Source organism: Lithobates pipiens, unplaced genomic scaffold (assembly GCF_037356315.1).
Source record: "Lithobates pipiens isolate NorthernLeopardFrog02 unplaced genomic scaffold, aLitPip1_a1.2 Scaffold_1, whole genome shotgun sequence".
NCBI classification, from domain to species: domain Eukaryota; kingdom Metazoa; phylum Chordata; class Amphibia; order Anura; family Ranidae; genus Lithobates; species Lithobates pipiens.
This window is the reverse complement of record NW_027507685.1, coordinates 67955304-67975485: the sequence shown is the minus strand read 5'-3', so window position 1 is coordinate 67975485 and position 20182 is coordinate 67955304. Positions and strand designations below refer to the sequence as shown.

The 20182-nt window shown below is 44.3% G+C and overlaps 1 protein-coding gene across 2 annotated transcripts in view; it reads left to right on the top strand.

Annotated features, from left to right (window-relative positions):
• Window positions 1-10249: 10249 nt before the first annotated feature.
• LOC143928164 (uncharacterized) overlaps window positions 10250-20182 on the top strand; it is a 42080-nt gene continuing 32147 nt past the window's right edge. For both annotated transcript variants that reach the window (XM_077452986.1, XM_077452902.1), the window contains exon 1: window positions 10250-10298. The gene's annotated coding sequence lies outside the window, so the exon portion shown is untranslated. The remainder of the gene's footprint in view (window positions 10299-20182) is intronic.

The following is a 20182-nucleotide window of genomic DNA, read 5'->3' as shown; positions in this document are numbered from 1 at the left end:
TTCTGGCCCAAAAGGTCATGGTTTGCTACCATACAGAGGATGGCGGTGGGACCCCACTGGGTTCTTCCGCTTCGAAAGGATCTCCTAACCCAGGGACCTCTTCAGCATCCGAACATCGGGCAACTCAATTTGACCGGGTGGTTACTGAGGAGCAAATTTTGAAGAGAAAAGGGTTATCTGATAAGTTAGTCACAACCCTCCTAGGAAGTAGAAAAGATACTACTAGGGCAATTTATTTTAAAACATGGAAACGGTTTAACTCCTGGTGCCTGTCAAAGGAATTTCCTCACCAGGAGATTTTTTCAGTTCTTGAATTTCTCCATGAGGGCATGGAACTAGGGTTGGCAGCCAGTACCCTAAAGACACAGGTGGCTGCTTTATCGGTTTTCCTTGAGAGACGATTATCTCAGGAACAGCTTATTATTAGATTTTTTAAAGCTCTGGCCAGAGCTAGGCCCTTGCCATTTAAGTTCTTCCCTAAGTGAGACCTGTCCTTGGTTCTATGGGCATTGACAAAGGAACCTTTTGAACCCCCAGCAGCAGCGACTCTCAGGTTGTGGTCACTTAAGTTGGTCCTTTTAGTGGCCATTACATCTGCTAGAAGAGTAAGCGAACTACAGGCCTTATCAATAGTGGAGCCTTTCTGTTGCATATTCCCGAACCGGGTTGTTCTTAAAACTGACCCGGGCTTCCTTCCAAAGGTCTCAACAGCCTTCCATAGGACGCAAGAAATAGTTCTACCCACCTTTTGTCCTTCACCTGCAAACGCTACAGAGAAATCTTTCCATACCCTAGATGTTAGAAGGTGTCTATTACACTATCTAGAGATCACAGGTGAGTTTAGGAAGTCAAACTCCCTTTTCATAGCGTTCTCAGGACCACGGAAGGGCTATAGTGCGTCCAAAAATACTATAGCTAGGTGGCTACGAATGGCTATTAGGGAGACCTATAGTGCATCCGGGGTTGAACCCCCCGCAGGGGTTGTCGCTCATTCTACTCGGGCAGTAGCAACTTCCTGGGCGGAAAGAGCAGGAGCCTCTCCGAATCGAATCTGTAAAGCGGCTACGTGGACAAGCTTCACCACCTTCACACGCCACTACAGGTTGGACCTGCTCTCAGCTTCAGACCAGGCGTTTGGCAGAAAGGTTCTGCAGGCGGTGGTCCCTCCCTAGAGTAAGTACTCTCTTATCATCTCCAGGTGCTGTCCTGAAAGACGAAGGGAGAAAAACCCTAGTTAGACTTACCGGTAACGGTATTTCTACGAGTCTTTCAGGACAGCGCCGATGACCCACCCTATATTGTGTTTGATAAATGTGGTGTTATTGCTAAGTTTTCTGCTTATTTAATTTCAGCATGGCGGAGGTACTCTATGAACAACTGAGGCCATGGTGGAAGTGTCCGGTCTTTTAAAGTGATCTGCAGTGTTTCCTGGGAAAGTGGGTGGAGCTGCGCTCTCTCCAGGTGCTGTCCTGAAAGACTCGTAGAAATACCGTTACCGGTAAGTCTAACTAGGGTTTTTTTTGTACACTTGATTATTGTATGAGTTATAGAGTATATTTTTATTATTCATTTAGTTGGGTTTTTGTATTATAATTTTTGACTAGTTATAGTGTATACATATTTTTCTGTTATAGGTTTTAGATATTTTTTTTTAGATTTTTGTAATTGTCATTCCTGTCTTGATGATGATGTCTTAAGAGTTCCCTTCACTGGAATTAAGGGGCCAAGCCCAACCCATGAAAACAACTCCACACCACAATCCCCCCTCCACTAAATGATTTGGACCTAGCGCACAAGCAAGGTCCATAAAGACATGAATGAGCGAATTTTGGGTGGAGGAACTTGACTGACCTGCACAGAGTCCTGATCTTAAACCAAAATAATATCTTTGGGGTGAATTAGAGCAGAGACTGTGAGCCAGGCCTTCTCGTCCAACATCAGTGCCTGACTTTACAAATGCGCTCCTGGAAGAATGGTCAAACATTCCCATAAATACACCCCTAAACCTTGTGGACAGCCTTCCCAGAAGAGTTAAGGTTGAACATATTTTTTATTAACACAAAATCAGTGCAAATGAGGTGTACAAAATGGCAGTACGTTTCGAAAATACACAAACAGTGGGGTACAAATGTAAAAGCATATAAAAAAAAACTGCGAGAATAACAAAACTGATTAATACCAGTTGAAACGGAAATAAGGAAAGGAGTCAGTAGGAGGGGGAGAGGGGTGGGGGGTGGGAGAAGGGGGGGGGAAGGGACAAGGGATGGCAAAGGAGAGGTAGAGAGGGAGACAGGAACCCCAAAACAGAAATCACATTGGTTAATACTACAGCCTCCAGGGCGGACCCGGGGCGATGGCCTAATGCACATCTCAGGTCGTCACATGGGGGGAGAGGGAAGACAAACGGGGACCAGCAGCAAGAGGGCGCACTGAGGGAAATGGGAACATAGGCTTGCAAGCCGTGCGGCCCCCAGGGAGGTGTCCCAGGTAAACATTGGAAACACAAGGCGGGACATTGTCCTATCGTAGACCACTGAGGAAGCCCGATGAGGCAGAGTGATGGCGCCAGATAAACCATAAAGCAGTGAACTTGTCATATCTGTCGTCCACCTTCGCCTGCAGCTCCTCCATGACCATCATATCGTTAAGAATTTCAACCCATCTAACTACCGACGGGACCCCGTCTGTCTTCCAATAAAGGGTGATGTTATGGCGGGCAGCAGAGAGGAGGAATCTAAGTAGGCAAGCTTTGTGCTTTTTAATGGAGCCCGGTATAATGGATAGTAAAGCAACCAAGGGCGAGGGGGGACATGGTATCTTGATACATAGCATTATAAGTTTCAAAGACCTTATCCCAGAAAGGGCGAACCATAGAGCAATCCCACCAAACATGAAGGAATGTACCTGTCGCACCATGGCACCGCCAGCACACATCCGTTGAACCGGGGAACATCCTGCGTACCGAGACTGGAACTCTGTACCATCGTGACAGTAATTTGTAATTCTTTTCCTGAGTGAACCCTGACCTAGAGGATTGGTGGGTAAGAATAAAGGAGGTATGCCACTGCGATGGGGTAATTTCGGTCTCAACGTCAGCGGACCACTTGTCTGTATAAGTAGGAAGTGAGGTGTAAGTAAGAGATTGGATTTCTTTGTAAAGAAGAGATAGCGTGTGCTTCGGTGTGTGGGGAAGAGTGCAAAGTTCCTCAAATAGGGTGAGCGGTCTATGAATATTACCGGATAGGAAGAGCGAATTACAAAATTGGTTGAAGGATCGCTCAGAGAGCCAATCCAAGCCCGGCAAAAGTGACGAGGTTGCTAGGTCTCTTAATCGACCCGTGGAAGGGTGGACAAATTGAGTAGCAGTGGGCCAATCCTCCCTGCGATATGCCCCAACGTGGGTAACCGAAAGGAGAGTGGGAAGAAGTGGGTTGTCAAAAAGGGAGGAAAGAGGGCCAGGATCCGTGGACAGGCCTACTGTACTGGAGAAGGTATACCATTTGGTCAGAACTGCGATCGTCAGAGGGGAGACCCCTCTAAGCGAGCGGAACATAGCATGATGTCCCCATAGAAGGGCCCTAAGGTCCCTAGGGGTCATATCCTGTTCGATAGTCACCGAGAGTTTAGTTAGGGGTCTAGGGAACCACTCCAGCAGTCTGGATAATAGGGATGCTGTGTGATACAGTTGAAAGTCAGGCAGGTCAGTCCCCCCGCGGAGCTTAGGGGCACAGAGGACCTTATGTTTCAGTCGCGGTGGGTGGCGTAGCCATACATATTTGATTATCTCAGATCGGAGTGAGAGGAAGAACGCCAGAGGGAGGAGTATGGGGAGGGTTTGGAACAGATACAGAACCTTGGGCAGTATGTCCATTTTAATGACGTTCATCCTCCCCCACCAAGTGAGCTTCAAATTATACCAGGAGTCAAGGGAACGTTTAATGCTGGTCAGCAAGGGGCTATAGTTCAAGGAATAAATGTCTTGCAGATCTCTCGGGATTGCAGTCCCTAGATATTTAATAGAGCGTGATTGCCACCAGAACGGATAGTCCCTTTTCAGGGTCGCCAGGTCCTGCTCCGGTAGAGAAATGTTCAGGGCTTCAGTTTTTGCTATGTTAAGTTTAAAATTACTATAACTACCGAAGCGGTCCAATTCCGCGAGAATATGTGGTAAGCTAGTGTGAGGGTTCGTGACATACAAAAGTAAGTCATCAGCATAGAGTGACAGCTTGCGGGGAGCCGAGGGGGTAGGAATACCGTAAATAGAGGCATTGTTGCGTATAGCTTGTGCCAGGTGCTCCACTGTGATTGCGAACAGCAAGGGCGACAGGGGGCAGCCCTGCCTAGTACCATTGCTAATTCGGAATGGTGTGGACGAGTCCCCGTTAGCTGAGACCCGAGCAGTTGGGCGAGAGTAGAGAGCCATAATCTTGGAAAGTAAATTGGGGCCTAAGCCTATTTGTTGCAGGGATGCTCGAAGGAACTGCCAGCTCACCCTGTCGAATGCCTTCTCGGCGTCGCAGGCCAAGAGGCAGGTGGGGATATTGTGTGTCTTGGCATAGGAGATCAAATGTAGCGTTTTCGTGGTGTTGTCTCTGGCCTCACGGCCAGGGACAAACCCCACTTGGTCCCCATGGATCAGGGAGGGAAGGAGGGGAGCTAGGCGCGTGGCAAGAATTTTGGCATACAGTTTCAGATCAACATTTAATAAGGAGATGGGGCGGTAGTTACTGCAGAGTGTAGGATCTCTCCCAGGTTTAGGGATCACCACTATTTGAGCTCGCAAGAGTTCGGCAGAGAACGGATGTTCAACGCCAACCTCCTCAAATGCCCGCGCCATCAATGGGGCCAATTGGTGGGCATACTGTTTGAAAAATAAAGGTGTGTAGCCATCGGGACCCGGGCTCTTGCCTTGCTTAAGCCCCTTAATGGCAGTCAAAAAGTCTGAGGCGGTCAACGGGCGTTCCAGATCAGACACAGCTTCTGGGGGTAGTTGCGGTAAAGAGGTGTCCTGTATATATTGTAAGAGTTCTAAATGCGAGGAGGGGGAGGGTGCCTGAGCAACCGGAAGGTTATACAAGGAAGAGTAAAAATCTCGGAAATCAGAAACAATCTCCGAGTTTTTAGTGCGTTTAACCTGAGTAGAGGACACAAGGTGGGAAATATGCTGTCTACGTTGTTGGGGGTGAATTGCGCGAGCAAGATGTCTCCCACATTTGTTCGCGTGAGCGTAGTGAATATGTCTGCCCTTAGCGCAGGCAATCACAGAGCGTTCAGTAAAAATCCATTGGAGATCCCTACGTGCGTTAGACAGTTCTGCTAGTATCCCAGGATCGGGAAAACGCTTGTGGGAATCCTCAAGGGTAGAGATCAATGCAAATAGCCTGGAAATTTCAGCAGTACGGGCTTTTTTCAATCTGGAGCCATTTTGAATTAGAATGCCTCGGAGGACACATTTAAGCGTCTCCCATTTGGTCAGGCTAGGGGTGTCGTCGTCAGCATGGACCAGGTTAAACTCTGTGATTGCCGCAGTGATCGCTGCGCTGCAGACAGAGTCACGCAGGAGGTTATCGTTAAGTCGCCAGGATTTGTGGGCGCAGTTGTGTGGGGGGCTCCCCAGCGACAAATGCACCGGGGCGTGATCAGACCAAATTCTCAGTCCGATCTCACATGTAGGATCACAGTCCAGCAAAGCTTGGGAGATCAGTATGTAGTCGAGTCGGCTGTAGGAGTTGTGTGTGCGGGGGAGTAGTAGGTATAGTCACGCGCAGAGGGGTAAAGTACCCGCCAGGGGTCCACTAAGGAGAGGTCTTTCAAAATGGAACGCATGCTAGTCAGTGAGGAAGGAGGTACGTTTGACTTACCAATGGATGAGTCCAGTCTCGGCACTACTGGTACGTTTAGATCACCACCCAGGATCAAGTTATGAGTGCCAAAAGCACGCAGGCGGGATGCCACGGAGGAGAGGAATCGGTGCTGGTTCTGGTTCGGGAAATAAACATTAACAATGGTTAAAACCGTCTTTTGAATCTGCAACTTCAAAAATACATATCTACCGTTGGGGTCTATTTCTTGGTCGAGAATGGTCGGGTTAAAAGAGGCATGGAAGGCCACAGAGGTCCCCCGTGTCTTGGCGTCCGGGTTGGTGCTATGAAACCAACATGGGTATCGCTTGTCGGAGATAGTAGGGAGCTTGTCTGTCCTGAAATGGGTTTCCTGCAATAGTAAGATGTGCGTTTTGGCTTTGTGAAAGTGATGCAGGAGCTGTCTACGTTTCTCCGGAGTATTAAACCCCCTACAGTTAAGGGAAGAGATCTTAATGCCTAGGGAGGGCACACCAAGCGGGGGGGTCGTGGGGGGAACGTTTGGGTTCCTGTCATGGGAGCTAGAGGAGGTAGTCTCCAGCTGAGGAAACAGAGGGTCAGCAAGTGGATCGTAGGGTCAGGAGGGGAGAGGGCGTCAAGCTGAATAGCTCAGGGAGGGCTCAAAAGAACCCAAGTAGGTGGGTCAGGATACGGTGCCCTCAGGGAGGACGGTAGGGAGCAGTCAAACCCCACCCACTAGTGTTCAGGGGGGAGAAGGGAGGTGAACACTACACAGGTTTCCTAGAAAATAACAAAAAACAGAGGCAGTAAAGACTCTGCACACCCTAACGTGGGGAACGTGGAAGGGCAAAACACAGGGGCTCCGCCCCAACATAACAAAACAGATAATAAGAAAGATAAAGTGCTTAACTAAAGCGCACAGCACAGCACGTCAGAACAAAAACAGAGTAACAAAAATAAGAAGTGTCCGCGGACAATCTTGTAGAGAAACGGAGAGCTTCCCAGGCTGAAAGTCATCATCAAAGCCGGATGACCAAGTCAAAAACCACCTAGAGGGGAATAAAGGAACAATGCATAACAGAGAGTCAAGCCTGGAAGCCAGCAGGTGGCAAGGAAAAAATACAAAAGTATAAAAAAGAAAAATCAGCCAGGCGGGGACTTAGAGGTGCGGGATCGAGATCTCTTCTTCCTTGATTGCTTCTCCCATCGAGGCGCTTTAGGGAACCCGGGAGTAGCCGCCTCCAAGGGCCAATCCGGAATCCGAATCTGTGGCAGCTCAAACACTCCGAGGAAGTTAGGAAGATCACCCAGGGTGCGGAACGTGGCCGATTTACCCTCATGGGATGCAAACAGGTGGAAAGGGAAGCCCCAGCGGTATTTGATTTGCTTGGAGTGAAGTGCGTCCGTGAGCGGCTTCAGAGCTTTCCGCATGAGAAGGGTCTGCCTGGAGAGGTCCGTCAGAAGCATGACGGGGGATCCGTCAAAAAGGATGGAGTCCTGATTCCGGGCGGCCTGCACAATGTCAGATTTGGTATGAAAGAAATGAATGCGGCAGATAACGTCCCTAGGATAAGCAGGGTTGGGGTTGCGGGGGCCCAGGGATCTGTGGATCCTGTCAATTTCCAGGTGCTCTTCCTTAGGCTTGTTCAATAACTGGTTAAACATCAAGATGGCTGCTTTGGCAAGATCTTTGTTTTCTACTGATTCAGGCACCCCGCGGATGCGAATATTGTTACGTCGACTTCTATTCTCCTGGTCATCGAGACCGTAAAACAGTTGTTGGATCTGATTAGTGTGTTCCTGAAGGATGTGGTCATGTTCAATAATCCTGGTCACAGATTCCTCCACCGTCGCTTCAATATCATCAAAGCGCTGTCCTATATCATGGCGTAGGTCTGTGATCTCACGTTTATAGGAGCGTTCAAGCCTGCTGATATAGGCCTCGATGTCCCCTTTAGTGGGGAGGGCCTTGATATAGCTCTCCATGTCCCAAGTCACTGGCTGAGAGTGTGGCTGGGGCGGAGGGCTTCCAGGACATGCAGGGTGGCGGGGGCTCCGGGTGCCCGAACCAGGGGATTGCGGAGAGGGAGGAGAGGGCTCCGGGAGCGGTGAAGGTACCTGGGAGGCGGTGAGGGCCGCCTGTGCTGCCGCCGAGCGGGTCGCCGCCATCTTGGAGGCCGGCGTGGTCCGGCTTGCGGATCCCTTCGCGGGGAAGTAGCTGCCGATTTCCTTGGATCTGAGATCCCCCGAGGGTCGGGGGGTGTCTCTGGTCCCTCTCCTGCTCATGAGGGAAGAAAGCGAGGATGTAGGCAGCCGTGCTGTGCGCCGTTCGGTATGGTGGAGCGGGAGCCGAGGTCTCAGGCAGCCGTCTCCTCCATGCGCCAAGCCACGCCCCCGTGTCCCAGAAGAGTTAAAGCTTTTATACTGCAAAGGGTGGGCCAACTCAATATTGAACCCTATGGACTAACACTGGCATGCCAATAAAGTTCAAACAAGTTTCAGCACTACATCTCCCACAAAAGCATTGTGGGAGATGTAGTGAAGGAGGAAGTGACTCTTATGTTAAAACTCAATCAGCAAACTACAGACTCTGCACTACCGAGTTAATGTTGCGTTACATTTTCCAGTAAGGAAGATGTTCTATGGGTGCCTTGTATAACCAAGTACACAGTTACCTGCATATCTTTTCCACTATAACTTGTCATTTACTTGTTCCCTGGATTACAAATAATGCAGTCTAATAAGCTAGCTGAAGAAAGAAGAGGATAAGAGACTTACTATTTCTACAAAGCATTATTACCTCATCATACATTCTTAGAACTACATTACAACCTAGGGGGAGCCCTTGAGTATATGACATAGATATTGGTCCTGTATTACCCTGTTACATTGTATCTGATATTGCATAGCGATCTATTGTATATGTGCTCTGATGGGAAGGTGTTCAATATAAGTGATTTATCATATTGAGCATATGCCACATTCTGCCTGTTTGCATATGCTTCTCAATTGACTATTGAGTTCTAGGTTTTCACCTACACTTTTATTGTTATTAATTTTTTTGTTATATTGAGGTTACCACTGTGTTTAATGTATGCAACAAATTTCTCTCAGTAAACTGTTTATGTGGTTAAATTACAATTGGTGTGAGACACTATAAATCCTTACAGCTGGTAGAGTAACAACTGCAGAGGTAACGGTTAATATATAATATATTGTGTTATTATTATGTTGCTCTTTATCATTGGGTCTTATGCCCTGTACACACGGTCGCACATTCCGACCACAAAATCCGTCTGATTTTTTTCAAACGAATTTTGCTCCGAAACTTGTGTTGCATACACGCGCTCGGACAAAGTTGTCAGAAAATCCGATCGTTTGGAACGAGGTGACGTTCGTTGTGTACGACGGGACTACGTCGTAGAGGTTAGTATTCAATAGCTTTGGTCTCGTAATTTAATCTCAGATGGGATCGGATTTTGTTGTCGGAAAATTTTAGATGCAGCTCTCAAACTTTTTCAGTTTGGATTTCTGATGGAAAAAGTCCGATAGAGCCCACACACGATCAAATTTTCCGACAACGTGGTCCGATTGAAAAGTCCGACCGTGTGTACAGGGAATTACACTAACATTACCACACAGTTGTGCCAAGGGGGTCGAGCTCATTTTCTGGGGTTGTGAAGCAGAGTGCAGGCCCAATCAATTATCAGCAGCTCCTTAGTGGGTCAGTGCTACAGCAAAAAGTAAAAAAAAAAAATTATAGCGCAAAAAATAAAAACAGCAGAGGTGATCAAATACCACCAAAAGAAAGCTCTATTTGTGGGAAAAAAAGGACGTAAATTTTATTTGAATGCCATGTCGCAGGACCGCGCAATTGTTAGTTAAAGTAATGCGTTGCCGAATCGCAAAAAGTGCTCTTGTCAGGAAGGGGGTAAATTCTTCCGGGGCTGAAGTGGTTAACTTGCAGAGGGAAGGTTTTTTTTTTTTTTGCACAGACTTTACTATTGCTTTAATCATTCAGAAGAAACATTATGGCAATTAGATGGTTGTTCGTTTTGATTTTTTTTTTTTCGATCGAATCGTGCAATGATCGCATAATAACATTGAGGTATTTCCGTCATTACACATAGTCTTTCATTTCCTTACCTGCCAAAGATTCTGCTTACATGCTATAGGACAAAGAAAGTGTGAAATGCATGTTTATTCTTCATGGAAAATAATATAAAAGACCTATCCAGTACAATAAATGGCTACAGAGATCAGCATGTGAAGTTACAAAGGATGCCTGATTCTGCTCCAAGCCATGATTGGTCCCCTCCTTGCTAAGAGACACACTGTTCAGGGGATACTGGGAATTGCAGTCCGGTTGGTGCATCTATGACCTAGCTACATGAGCCTAGACTACTACACATCCCAGAATCCCAGGGAACATTGCACACAACATCACTTCCTTTTAAAACCCTATTTGACTGCAAGGTATGGGCTGAACTGCTTGCTTTGTTAGAAGAGCCTTATGTACTGTATAGTTTATGTATTTGTATGTGTGCTCCTACAAAGTAATGCATCAAATATTGTACTTAGACATGTGATGTTCCAAATATTGCTCACTAGTACTTTTCAGGGACAATCTAGCAGCTTTCATTCCTGCATGCACTGCATCATGCTACCTAGAAGTTTTTTTTATTCCATTCTTTCATATCTTGTCATAGCCATAACCTTAATTAGAACCTTAAATGAATTTAACGTAATGAATACGTAATTTGAATTAAATTGCCAAAATAAAAGGAGAAATTTGTGTTTCTGTAAATCTTTAGTGAGCAAACAGGGTATTTAAATTGTATTTTGTGTTTCTTTTTAACATGTTGAGTTATTCCAGTACTGTGTTTTATCTTGTGCATTTGTAGTATTGCAATTTCTTTTTTTTTTGTGATACATAGATATTTTTATATTACAGGACAATTAAAATAATAAAACACAGATTGCTTAAAAGCACATGCTGTGCATTTGTAATTGTCCCTTACTGTATCTAATTGTTTTTTTGCACCAAATATATGTATTTTCTACATGTTACAGGTGATATGAATAAGTGTAAAAATAATAATAATAATTTAATACATGTAATTATATAATCATGACCAGAAAGTACAAGGATATCCAGCTCAGTGTTATTTTATTATTCCAGCCACACACACATTTGTATTGTTATTTTTGTATTTTCTCATAATTCTCATTTCCATTATGTATGTAATATATTTTATTACAAAGAAATTATTCTTTCAAGGGAAGGGGGAGGGAGGTTGAAATGGGGGCAAGACATAAAAAGTATGTCGTTTTTGTTTATTGTTTATAAGTCATCAACCTCAATTCAGGCACAATATACAATATTACACTATACAATATAATAGATCTCCTCTCTCTCTCTCTCTCTCTCTCTCTCTCTCTCTCTCTCTCTCTCTCTCTCTCTCTCTCTCTCTCTCTCTCTCTCTCTCTCTCTCTCTCTCTCTCTCTCTCTCTCTCTCTCTCTCTCTCTCCTCTCTCTCTCTCTCTCTCTCTCTCTCTCTCTCTCTCTCTCTCTCTCTCTCTCTCTCTCTCTCTCTCTCTCTCTCTCTCTCTCTTCTCTCTCTCTCTCTCTCTCTCTCTCTCTCTCTCTCTCTCTCTCTCTCTCTTATATATATATATATATATATATATATATATATATATATATATATATATATATATATATATATATACACACACAGTGCCTTGCGAAAGTATTCGGCCCCCTTGAACTTTTCAACCTTTTGCCACATTTTAGGCTTCAAACATAAAGATGTAACATTTTTATTTTTTGTGAAGAATCACCAACAAGTGGGAACACAATTGTGAAGTGGAACGAAATCTACTGGATTTTGAAACTTTTTTAACAAATAAAAAAATGAAAAGTGGGGCATGCAAAATTATTCGGCCCCCTTCCGTTAATAATTTGTAGAGGCCACCTTTGCTGCGATTACAGCTGCAAGTCGCTTGGGGTATGTTCTCTATCAGTTTTGCACATCGAGAGACAAATTCTTGCCCATTGTTCCTTGCAAACAGCTCGAGCTCAGTGAGGTTGGATGGAGAGCGTTTGTGAACAGCAGTTTTCAGCTCTTTCCACAGATTCTCGATTGGATTCAAGTCTGGACTTTGGACTTGGCCATTCTAACACCTGGATACGTTTATTTGTGAACGATTCCTTTGTAGATTTTGCTGTATGTTTGGGGATCATGTCTTGTTGAAGATAAATCTCCATCCCAGTTTCAGATGCATATCATTTTGCATTGTGGGCAAAAAGTTCGATTTTGGTTTCATCTGACCAGAGCACCTTCTTCCACATGTTTGGTGTGTCTCCCCAGGTGGCTTGTGGCAACTTTAGACGAGACTTTTTTGGATATCTTTGAGAAATGGCTTTCTTCTTGCCACTCTTCCATAAAGGCCAGATTTGTGCAGTGTACGACTGATTGTTGTCCTATGGACAGACTCTCCCACCTCAGCTGTAGTTCTCTGCAGTTCATCCAGAGTGATCATGGGCCTCTTGGCTGCATCTCTGATCAGTCTTCTCCTTGTCTAAGCTGAAAGTTTAGAGGGACGGCCAGGTCTTGGTAGATTTGCAGTGGTCTGATACTCCTTCCATTTCAAAATGATCGCTTGCACAGTGCTCCTTGGGATGTTTAAAGCTTGGGAAATCTTTTGTATCCAAATCCGGCTTTAAACTTCTCCACAACAGTATTACGGACCTGCCTGGTGTGTTCCTTGGTCTTCATGATGCTCTCTGCGCTTTCAACAGAACCCTGAGACTATCACAGAGCAGGTGCATTTATACAGAGACTTGATTACACACAGGTGGATCTATTTATCACCATCAGTCATTTAGGACAACATTGGATCATTCAGAGATCCTCGCTGAACTTCTGAGTGAGTTTGCTGCACTGAAAGTAAAGGGGCCGAATAATTTTGCATGCGCCACTTTTCAGTTTTTTATTTGCTAAAAAAGTTTAAAATATCCAATAGATTTCGTTCCACTTCACAATTGTGTCCCACTTGTTGGTGATTCTTCACAAAAAATTTAAATTTTATATCTTTATGTTTGAAGCCTGAAATGTGGCAAAAGGTTGAAAAGTTCAAGGGGGCCGAATACTTTCGCAAGGCACTGTGTGTGTATATATGTATATATATATATAATATATATATATATATATATATATATATATATATATATATATATATATATATATATATATAATATATATTTTCTGTGTTTAAGTGATATTAAAGATTTTTTTTTGCCCATTAAAAAAGATGTTATACTTACCTTCCCTGTGCAATAATCATGCACAGTGCAATCCCTTAGCTCCTCTGGCATTTACCTCACCCACGCTGTCTTCTCCTTCTTCCAACTCCCCCCTCAGCAAGCCTGTGCCTGCATGCGTTTCGAAGCTGGGCTTTGTGCATACATAGATGCACACAGCATAGGCAAACCATGTCCTCCTCTCCTCCTCAAAGGAGTCCTATGGCTCCCGCTGATGCCTGTGAGACCAGAAAGAGAGGAGAGCAGGGCTGCAGCCAGTACAGCACTGAAGCAGTGAGAGGTATCAGGTCGGTGTTTTTTTTGGAGGGGGAGGTCAATTAGTTGGGCATTTTTTACCTTTAATGTAGGGAATGCATTGAAATGCAAAAGCGTTTAGAGTTTAGAACCACTTTAAAGTTTGTCATTTGGCCCAGAAATCTAGAAATGTAATATATTTGGAATTAAAGTGTATGTTAACCCAATTTATTAACTTTTATTTGTTCTTTTCTGGTCTTGTAAACATACCATTGTATGGTTTTGTTTTGTAAGTGCAAAAAAAAAAAAATGTTTATTGTATCACAAATTTCCCAATTTCCCAAATCACGAGTTTCCCAATGTTCTGTGCTCACTGCCTGTGTTATCTGAAATATGTTGTTATCTTGAGACAACAAGGCATTTGGCCCCCATGCTTTTGGAGCTAAAGACAGTGGCAGTATTTGAGTGGTTTATCAAAAGAGAACTGGGCAGGGCTGACACCGCCAATCCACAAATGCTGTGTGTTGTTAGCCCACAATAGGAAATGAAGGTGCGTATTTGCAAGGTCTTTAAAAAGATAAAATGTGTAGATATGTTAATGTATTGCAGAGATGTACTGTATATACAGTGACTATAACAAGTCTACACACCCCTGTTAAAATGTCAGGTTTATGTGATTTAAAAAAATGGGACAAATCATTTCAGAACTTTTTCCACCTTTAACGTGACCTATCAACTGTGCAACTTAATTGAAAAACAAACTTAAATCTTTTATGGGGGGGGGGAGTAAAACAAAAAAATGAAAATATTGTGGTTGCATAAGTGTGCAAACCCTCTTAAAACTGGGGATGTAGCTGTGTGCAGAATTAAGCAATCACATTCAAACGCATGTTAAATAGGAGTCAGTACACACCTGCCATCATTTAAAGTGCCTCTAAATAAAGTTCAGCTGTTCTAGTAGGTCTTTCCTGACGTTTTCTTAGTCGCATCCTTCAGCAAAAGCCATAGTCCACAGAGAGCTTTGAAGCATCAGAGGGATCTAATTGTTAAAAAGTATTAGTCAGGAGAAGGGTAAAAAAGAATTTCCAAGGCATTCGATATACCATGGAACACAGTGAAGACAGTCATCATCAAGTGGAGAAAATATGGCACAACAGTGACATTACCAAGAACTGGACGTCCCTCCAAAATTGATGTAAAGACGAAAAGAAAACAGGGAGGCTGTCAAGAGGCCTACAGCAACATTAAAGAGGAAGTAAACCCTGATGAGTTTACTTCCTCTTTCATTCCCTGCAAAGGCAAAGCATAATGGACTACTATGCATCGCATAGTAGCCCATTATGTGTCACTTACCCGACACAGGAGCCAGCGAAGTCGCCGCTGTCCCCTGTAGTCCGCCGCATCCATCTTGCTGTTGGCGTCTCGCAGCTCCGCTGCTGTCATTTGGCGAAGCCGCAATGACGTCACTCCCGCGCATGCGCACGGGAGTCGACAGGCGCGGCAGCTCCATTCTTGGAAATGCCGCGCTCAGTGCGCCTGCGCGCCGCTGTCTACGGCGCATGCGCCGTAGACAGCGGTGCCCGTTTTTGGGCAAATATCTCCTAAACCATATAGGTTTAGGAGATATTGCTTGGACCTACAGGTAAGCCTTAATCTAGGCTTACCTGTAGGTCAAAGTGGTTTGTAAGGGTTTACAACCACTTTAAAGGAGCTGCAGGAATATCTGGCAAGTACTGGCTGTGTGGCACATGTGACAACAACCTCCCATATTCTTCATATGTCTGGGCTATGGGGTAAAGCGGCAAGACGGAAGCTTTTTCTTCTTATGAAGAAAAACATTCAAGCCTGCAAAATGTTGCAAAAACGTGGGAAAATGTGTTAAAGTCTGATGAAACCAAGGTTGAACTTTTTGGTCATGATTCCAAACGTTATGTTTGGCGCAAAAACAACACTGCACATCACCAAAAGAACACCATACCCACCGTGAAGCATGGTGGTGGCAGCATCATGCTTTGGGGCTGTTTTTCTTCAGCTAAAACAGGGGCCTTAGTCAAGGTAGAGGGAATTATGATCAGTTCCAAATACCAGTCAATATTGGCACAAAACCTTCAGGGTTCTGCTAGAAAGCTGAACATGAAGAGGAACTTCATCTTTCAGCATGACAATGACCTGACCGCGGGAAGGAGAGAAGGAGACGTGACTGTCAGCTATACGGCTGTCCCTCCTGCTGCACCGATCATCCTCAACTGTGAACCAGGGGACAATCTACACACCCCTGTTAAAATGTCAGGTTTCTGTGATGTAAAAAATGAGAAAAAGATAAATCATTTCAGAACTCTTTCCACCTTTAATGTGACCTAGAAGCCTCACAGCCGGGATATCGGACAGCACTTGCGGGTGTCCAGGAGCCACCCCCGAAATGTGGGAGGCTCCTGCACCTCGCTGGAGTCTTGGGATGTCTGGGTGATCTGAAGAGGGCTGTGCACAGAAGGTGCCCTCACAATCTGACAGATTTTGAGTGTTTTTGCAAAGAAGAGTGGGCAAATATTGCCAAGTCCAGATGTGCCATGCTGATAGACTCATATCCAAAAAGACTGAGTGCTATAATAACATCAAAAGGTGCTTCAACAAAGTATTAGTTTAACCACTTGCTGACCAGCCGCCGTCATTTTACTGCAGCAAGCGCATGCCGCCGCACTGCAGGGGTGACCTCCGTCCGCGAGCGATTGTGGGCACGAGAGGCAGAACAGGGACGTTCTTTTCTGTTCTGAGAGGAGAGACAGATCGTGAGTTCCTAAATAGCTAGGAACCACAATCTGTTGTCTCCTATAGTCAGTCCCCTTCCCCCACAGTTAGAACACACAGTCAGGGAACATAGTTAACCACTTGACTCCTTCCCTGCCAGTGACATTTATACAGTAATCGGTGCATTTTTATAACACTGATCGCTGTCTAATTGAATGGGTGGCACACTCGTGACACACATCTGCATAAAAAACAGACAGGCGGATCCGAGCGGGCAGATCGTATGAAAGGGGCCACAAAGAACTAAAAGATATATTGTATCTCTTCTCTATTTCTCAGCGCTGAGAAATGTTGATTAACATTTATTGTTTTTTTGTTTTGTTTTTTGATAGCTTGGCTCTGCACTGTTTACAGAATTGTGGAAATGGCTGATTAGGATCGGGAGGGGGGTTGAATCCAGATCAGACTTTTTTAACGATTAATCGTGCAGCTATAATTTACGGATGTATTCCTTATTGAAAAAGTCCCTTCTATTGCTCTCAGCCTCCACTGATCCTCTCTTGCTCATGCCTGAGATGGACTAGAGGCTAGAGACTATGGGATTTGTAGTGTGCATAGGGCAGTGCGCATGACCACAAATGAGGAGGAAAAGGAGAGACCAGGGACCACATTGAGGGTATTACAAGGAGGCACAAAAACACATTAAGAAATGATTTCACGAAAAAAAAAAAAAAACATGGCTATTAAAGCGGAGTTTCAGCCTATATTAAAAAAACATTAAAAGCCAGCAGCTGCAAATACAGTAGCTGCTGACTCTTAATATAAGGACAATTACCTGTCCAGCTATCCCACAATTTCGGCATCCCTAGCCAATTTGTCCATCGTGTTTGGGTGCAGGCGTCGGCATCCTTACTAAGGGAAAAGGGAAGTGAAGCCATGTGGCTTCACATCCTGTTTCCTACTGCGCATGCGCAAATTATCCTGTGCTTTCTAAATAGGCCTGCTGTCTTCTGGGACCTGTTTGTCTCCCAGAAGGCAGCAGAGGGGAAGGAGGAGGGGCTGGAAATTCCGTGGATCGCTGCGATCGTTGTGCGCCAAGCTTACTTTGAAGTGGGAGTGGGTACCTGGTTTTGACATGTATCCACCCCCCCCCAAAAAAAAGTGGCAAATATGGCAGTGGAAGGGGGGGGGGAGGGGGCGGCGAATAAGCGGAGCTTCCACTTTTGGGTGGAGCTCCATTTTAAGTGGTAGATTTTTTTTTGAGACTAAGGATATTGTATAGTGTCAATTTCATTTTTGATCATTATAAATATATCTTTAATATTTACAATAGCCATTACTATTCAAGTGTGTCGGGGAAAAATAGTTGTATTTTATTAGTGGTTGTATTTCATTACTTGTCTGGTATATGATAATTTCCAAAGGACATTAAAGTGAGGAGTGTGCCTTGACTTTTTATCCCTAGGTCATTTACCTCAATCATACTCCTAAGTTCTGATCTTTCTTCATAGCCTTCATGTGTGTCAAGAAATTAGTTGTATTTGTAAAAAAAGTAATGTTTTATTGGTGATCCTTGTGGCTCTATGTATAAATATCTGGGTTTCAGAACCATTTTCCAGAATTGTACAAAGTCCAACAATGTCCTTATTCTCTAAAAATAATTCATACAAATTCACAAATTAAAGTGATACTAAAGGATTGTTTTTTTTTGTTTTGTTTTTAAATAACAAACGTCATAGCTACCTCCACTGTGCAGCTCGTTTTGCACAGAGTGGCCCTGAACATCCATTTCTGGGGTCCCTCGGGCGGCTCTTGCGGCTCCTCCCCACATTAAATAACCCCCTTGGAGAAGCGCTCTCCCAAGGGGGTTAACTTGCGGGCGCACTCACGAGTCCAGCATGTGGCTTTCATAGAGGCTGAATGCAGGTCTCGGCCCCGCCCCGAGCGCCCACGTCTTTGGATTTGATTGACAGCAGCAGGAGCCAATGGCTGCGCTGCTATCAATCTATCCAAGAGCCGGGAACCCATGGAGAGAGGGACAGCAGGGACACGTCCATGGAAATTCGGGGCTCAGGTAAGAAAAACGGGGGGGGGGGGGAGGGGGGAGGGCTAGGGGGCCGGTGACTGCAAGGTGTTTTTTCTCCTTAATGTATAGGATGCATTAAGGTGAAAAAACACGAGCCTTTACAACCCCTTTAATGGCCCTGTAGTATATTTGTTGAAATCTTTACTGTGTTTTTTTGTTTTCATGAGCTCCCGAACCTCTCATTTTCCACCCTCATTTCTGTTTGCTTCAAACAAGCAGTGCACTTTAGTTGGGGGGGTCATGTGTACTGCTCTGTGCACACTACAAATCCCAAAGTCCATAGCCCTTCTCTGTACCATGTAGAATGAACGTAGCTACCCTGTAACAGGAAGTCAGATCACAGCAACAACAAATGGAATTAGGAGGAAACTGAAAGCATAAGAAGGTTTTTGATTTAAGAAAAATAGAATAGAATTTTCTATTTTGAAACCAGAGTTTAGTGTCACTTTTATGACTTTAAATGATACCCCAATTTCGTGCAAAATAAATAAAACTATATATATAATATGGCATATACAATTGTGACTCAAGTTTTTTTGTAATTGGATGTTATTAAAAATTACAACAGTTCAAACTTCTCCTGCAGGTCACTACAAACTATAGTCAAGGCATGGAAAACCCCTTACCTTAGCATTGCGGAAACCAAGAATAGAATTACTAGAGCCATGATCCACGCCAAGGTCGAAGCAATTCTGATCGATAAGGTCAACAAATATGAAAATCTATGGAAATCCAGGGTAGATCTCTACCTTCCAGCTGATTTTGACGCTTCACTACTATCCCCCTGATTGTTCTCATTATTACAAGCCAGAACCCTCTTTTCAGGGCTCTCCTTACTCCACCCTCCTCTCCCCTCAGGCCTCTATCCTCCCTTATCTCACTGACAAACTTTCCTCTTCCCCTTTCTTCTGCTTTCTACCCCCTTTTCTCTTTTATAACCTCCGGACCTTTACTATTCTGTTTGTAGTAGGGACCTACCCCACCAGTATAGGCTCAATCTAAGTCTAAGTCTACTTGGCCGCCATCTGCGACCACTCCTAAAAACCACTGTCCCTCCACAGGGTAACAACTGCCTTTCCACCTTTATTGTTTCTAGCGTGGAGCCCCCAATCTCTTACCCTCCTTCCTTAGCACCACACTGGGTTTGCTTTGCAGTGAACCCCAAACCACCGGAAGTTTTATGGGGTTCCCATTACCTCTCTTTTTTACCATTGTGCTATTTTTTTCAATTTTGCCTCACTGCAACTGTATGTGATATGATGTTTTATAGAGCTGCACGATTCTGTAAAAAATAAGAATCACAATTTTTTTGCTTAGAATAAAGATCAGGATTCTTTCACATTATACAAAGAAAATTGGGCTAACTTTACTGTTTCGTTTTTTTAAATTCATTGAAGTGTATTTTTTCCCAAAAAATTGCATTTGAAAGGCCGATGCGCAAATAAATCGTGACATATAATATTGCAACAACCGCCATATTATTCTCTAAGGTCTGTGCTTAAAAACTTATATAAAATGTTTGGGGGTTCTAAGTACTTTTCTAGCAAAAAATACTGATTATTACATGTAAGCAACAAGTGTCAGAAAAAGGCCTAGTCTTTAAGTGGTTAAACTGACCTCATTTACAGACCGAAGTTCATCCTTTTGATCTAAAAGAAACAAATTATATATTGTTTCTTTTTATCTCAGCACTGAGCAATGTTGTGATGAACTTTGCTGGCTTTTTTTTTTCTTTGACAGCTGTAAGCAGAGAATGGCTCTGCACTTGTTACATTACATGAATCGTGGAAATGCCGGATTAAGATCATGAGGAGGGTTGAATCGACATTGTGATTTCTTAACCATTAACTGTGCAGCTCTAATGTTTAATGATCCCTTTGTAAGCTTCACCTTTAAAGCCTGCATTCTATAAATGCTGCGTCCCTATCTTCATATTGTGTTATTGTACACTCTGTTTGACGGTTTTTA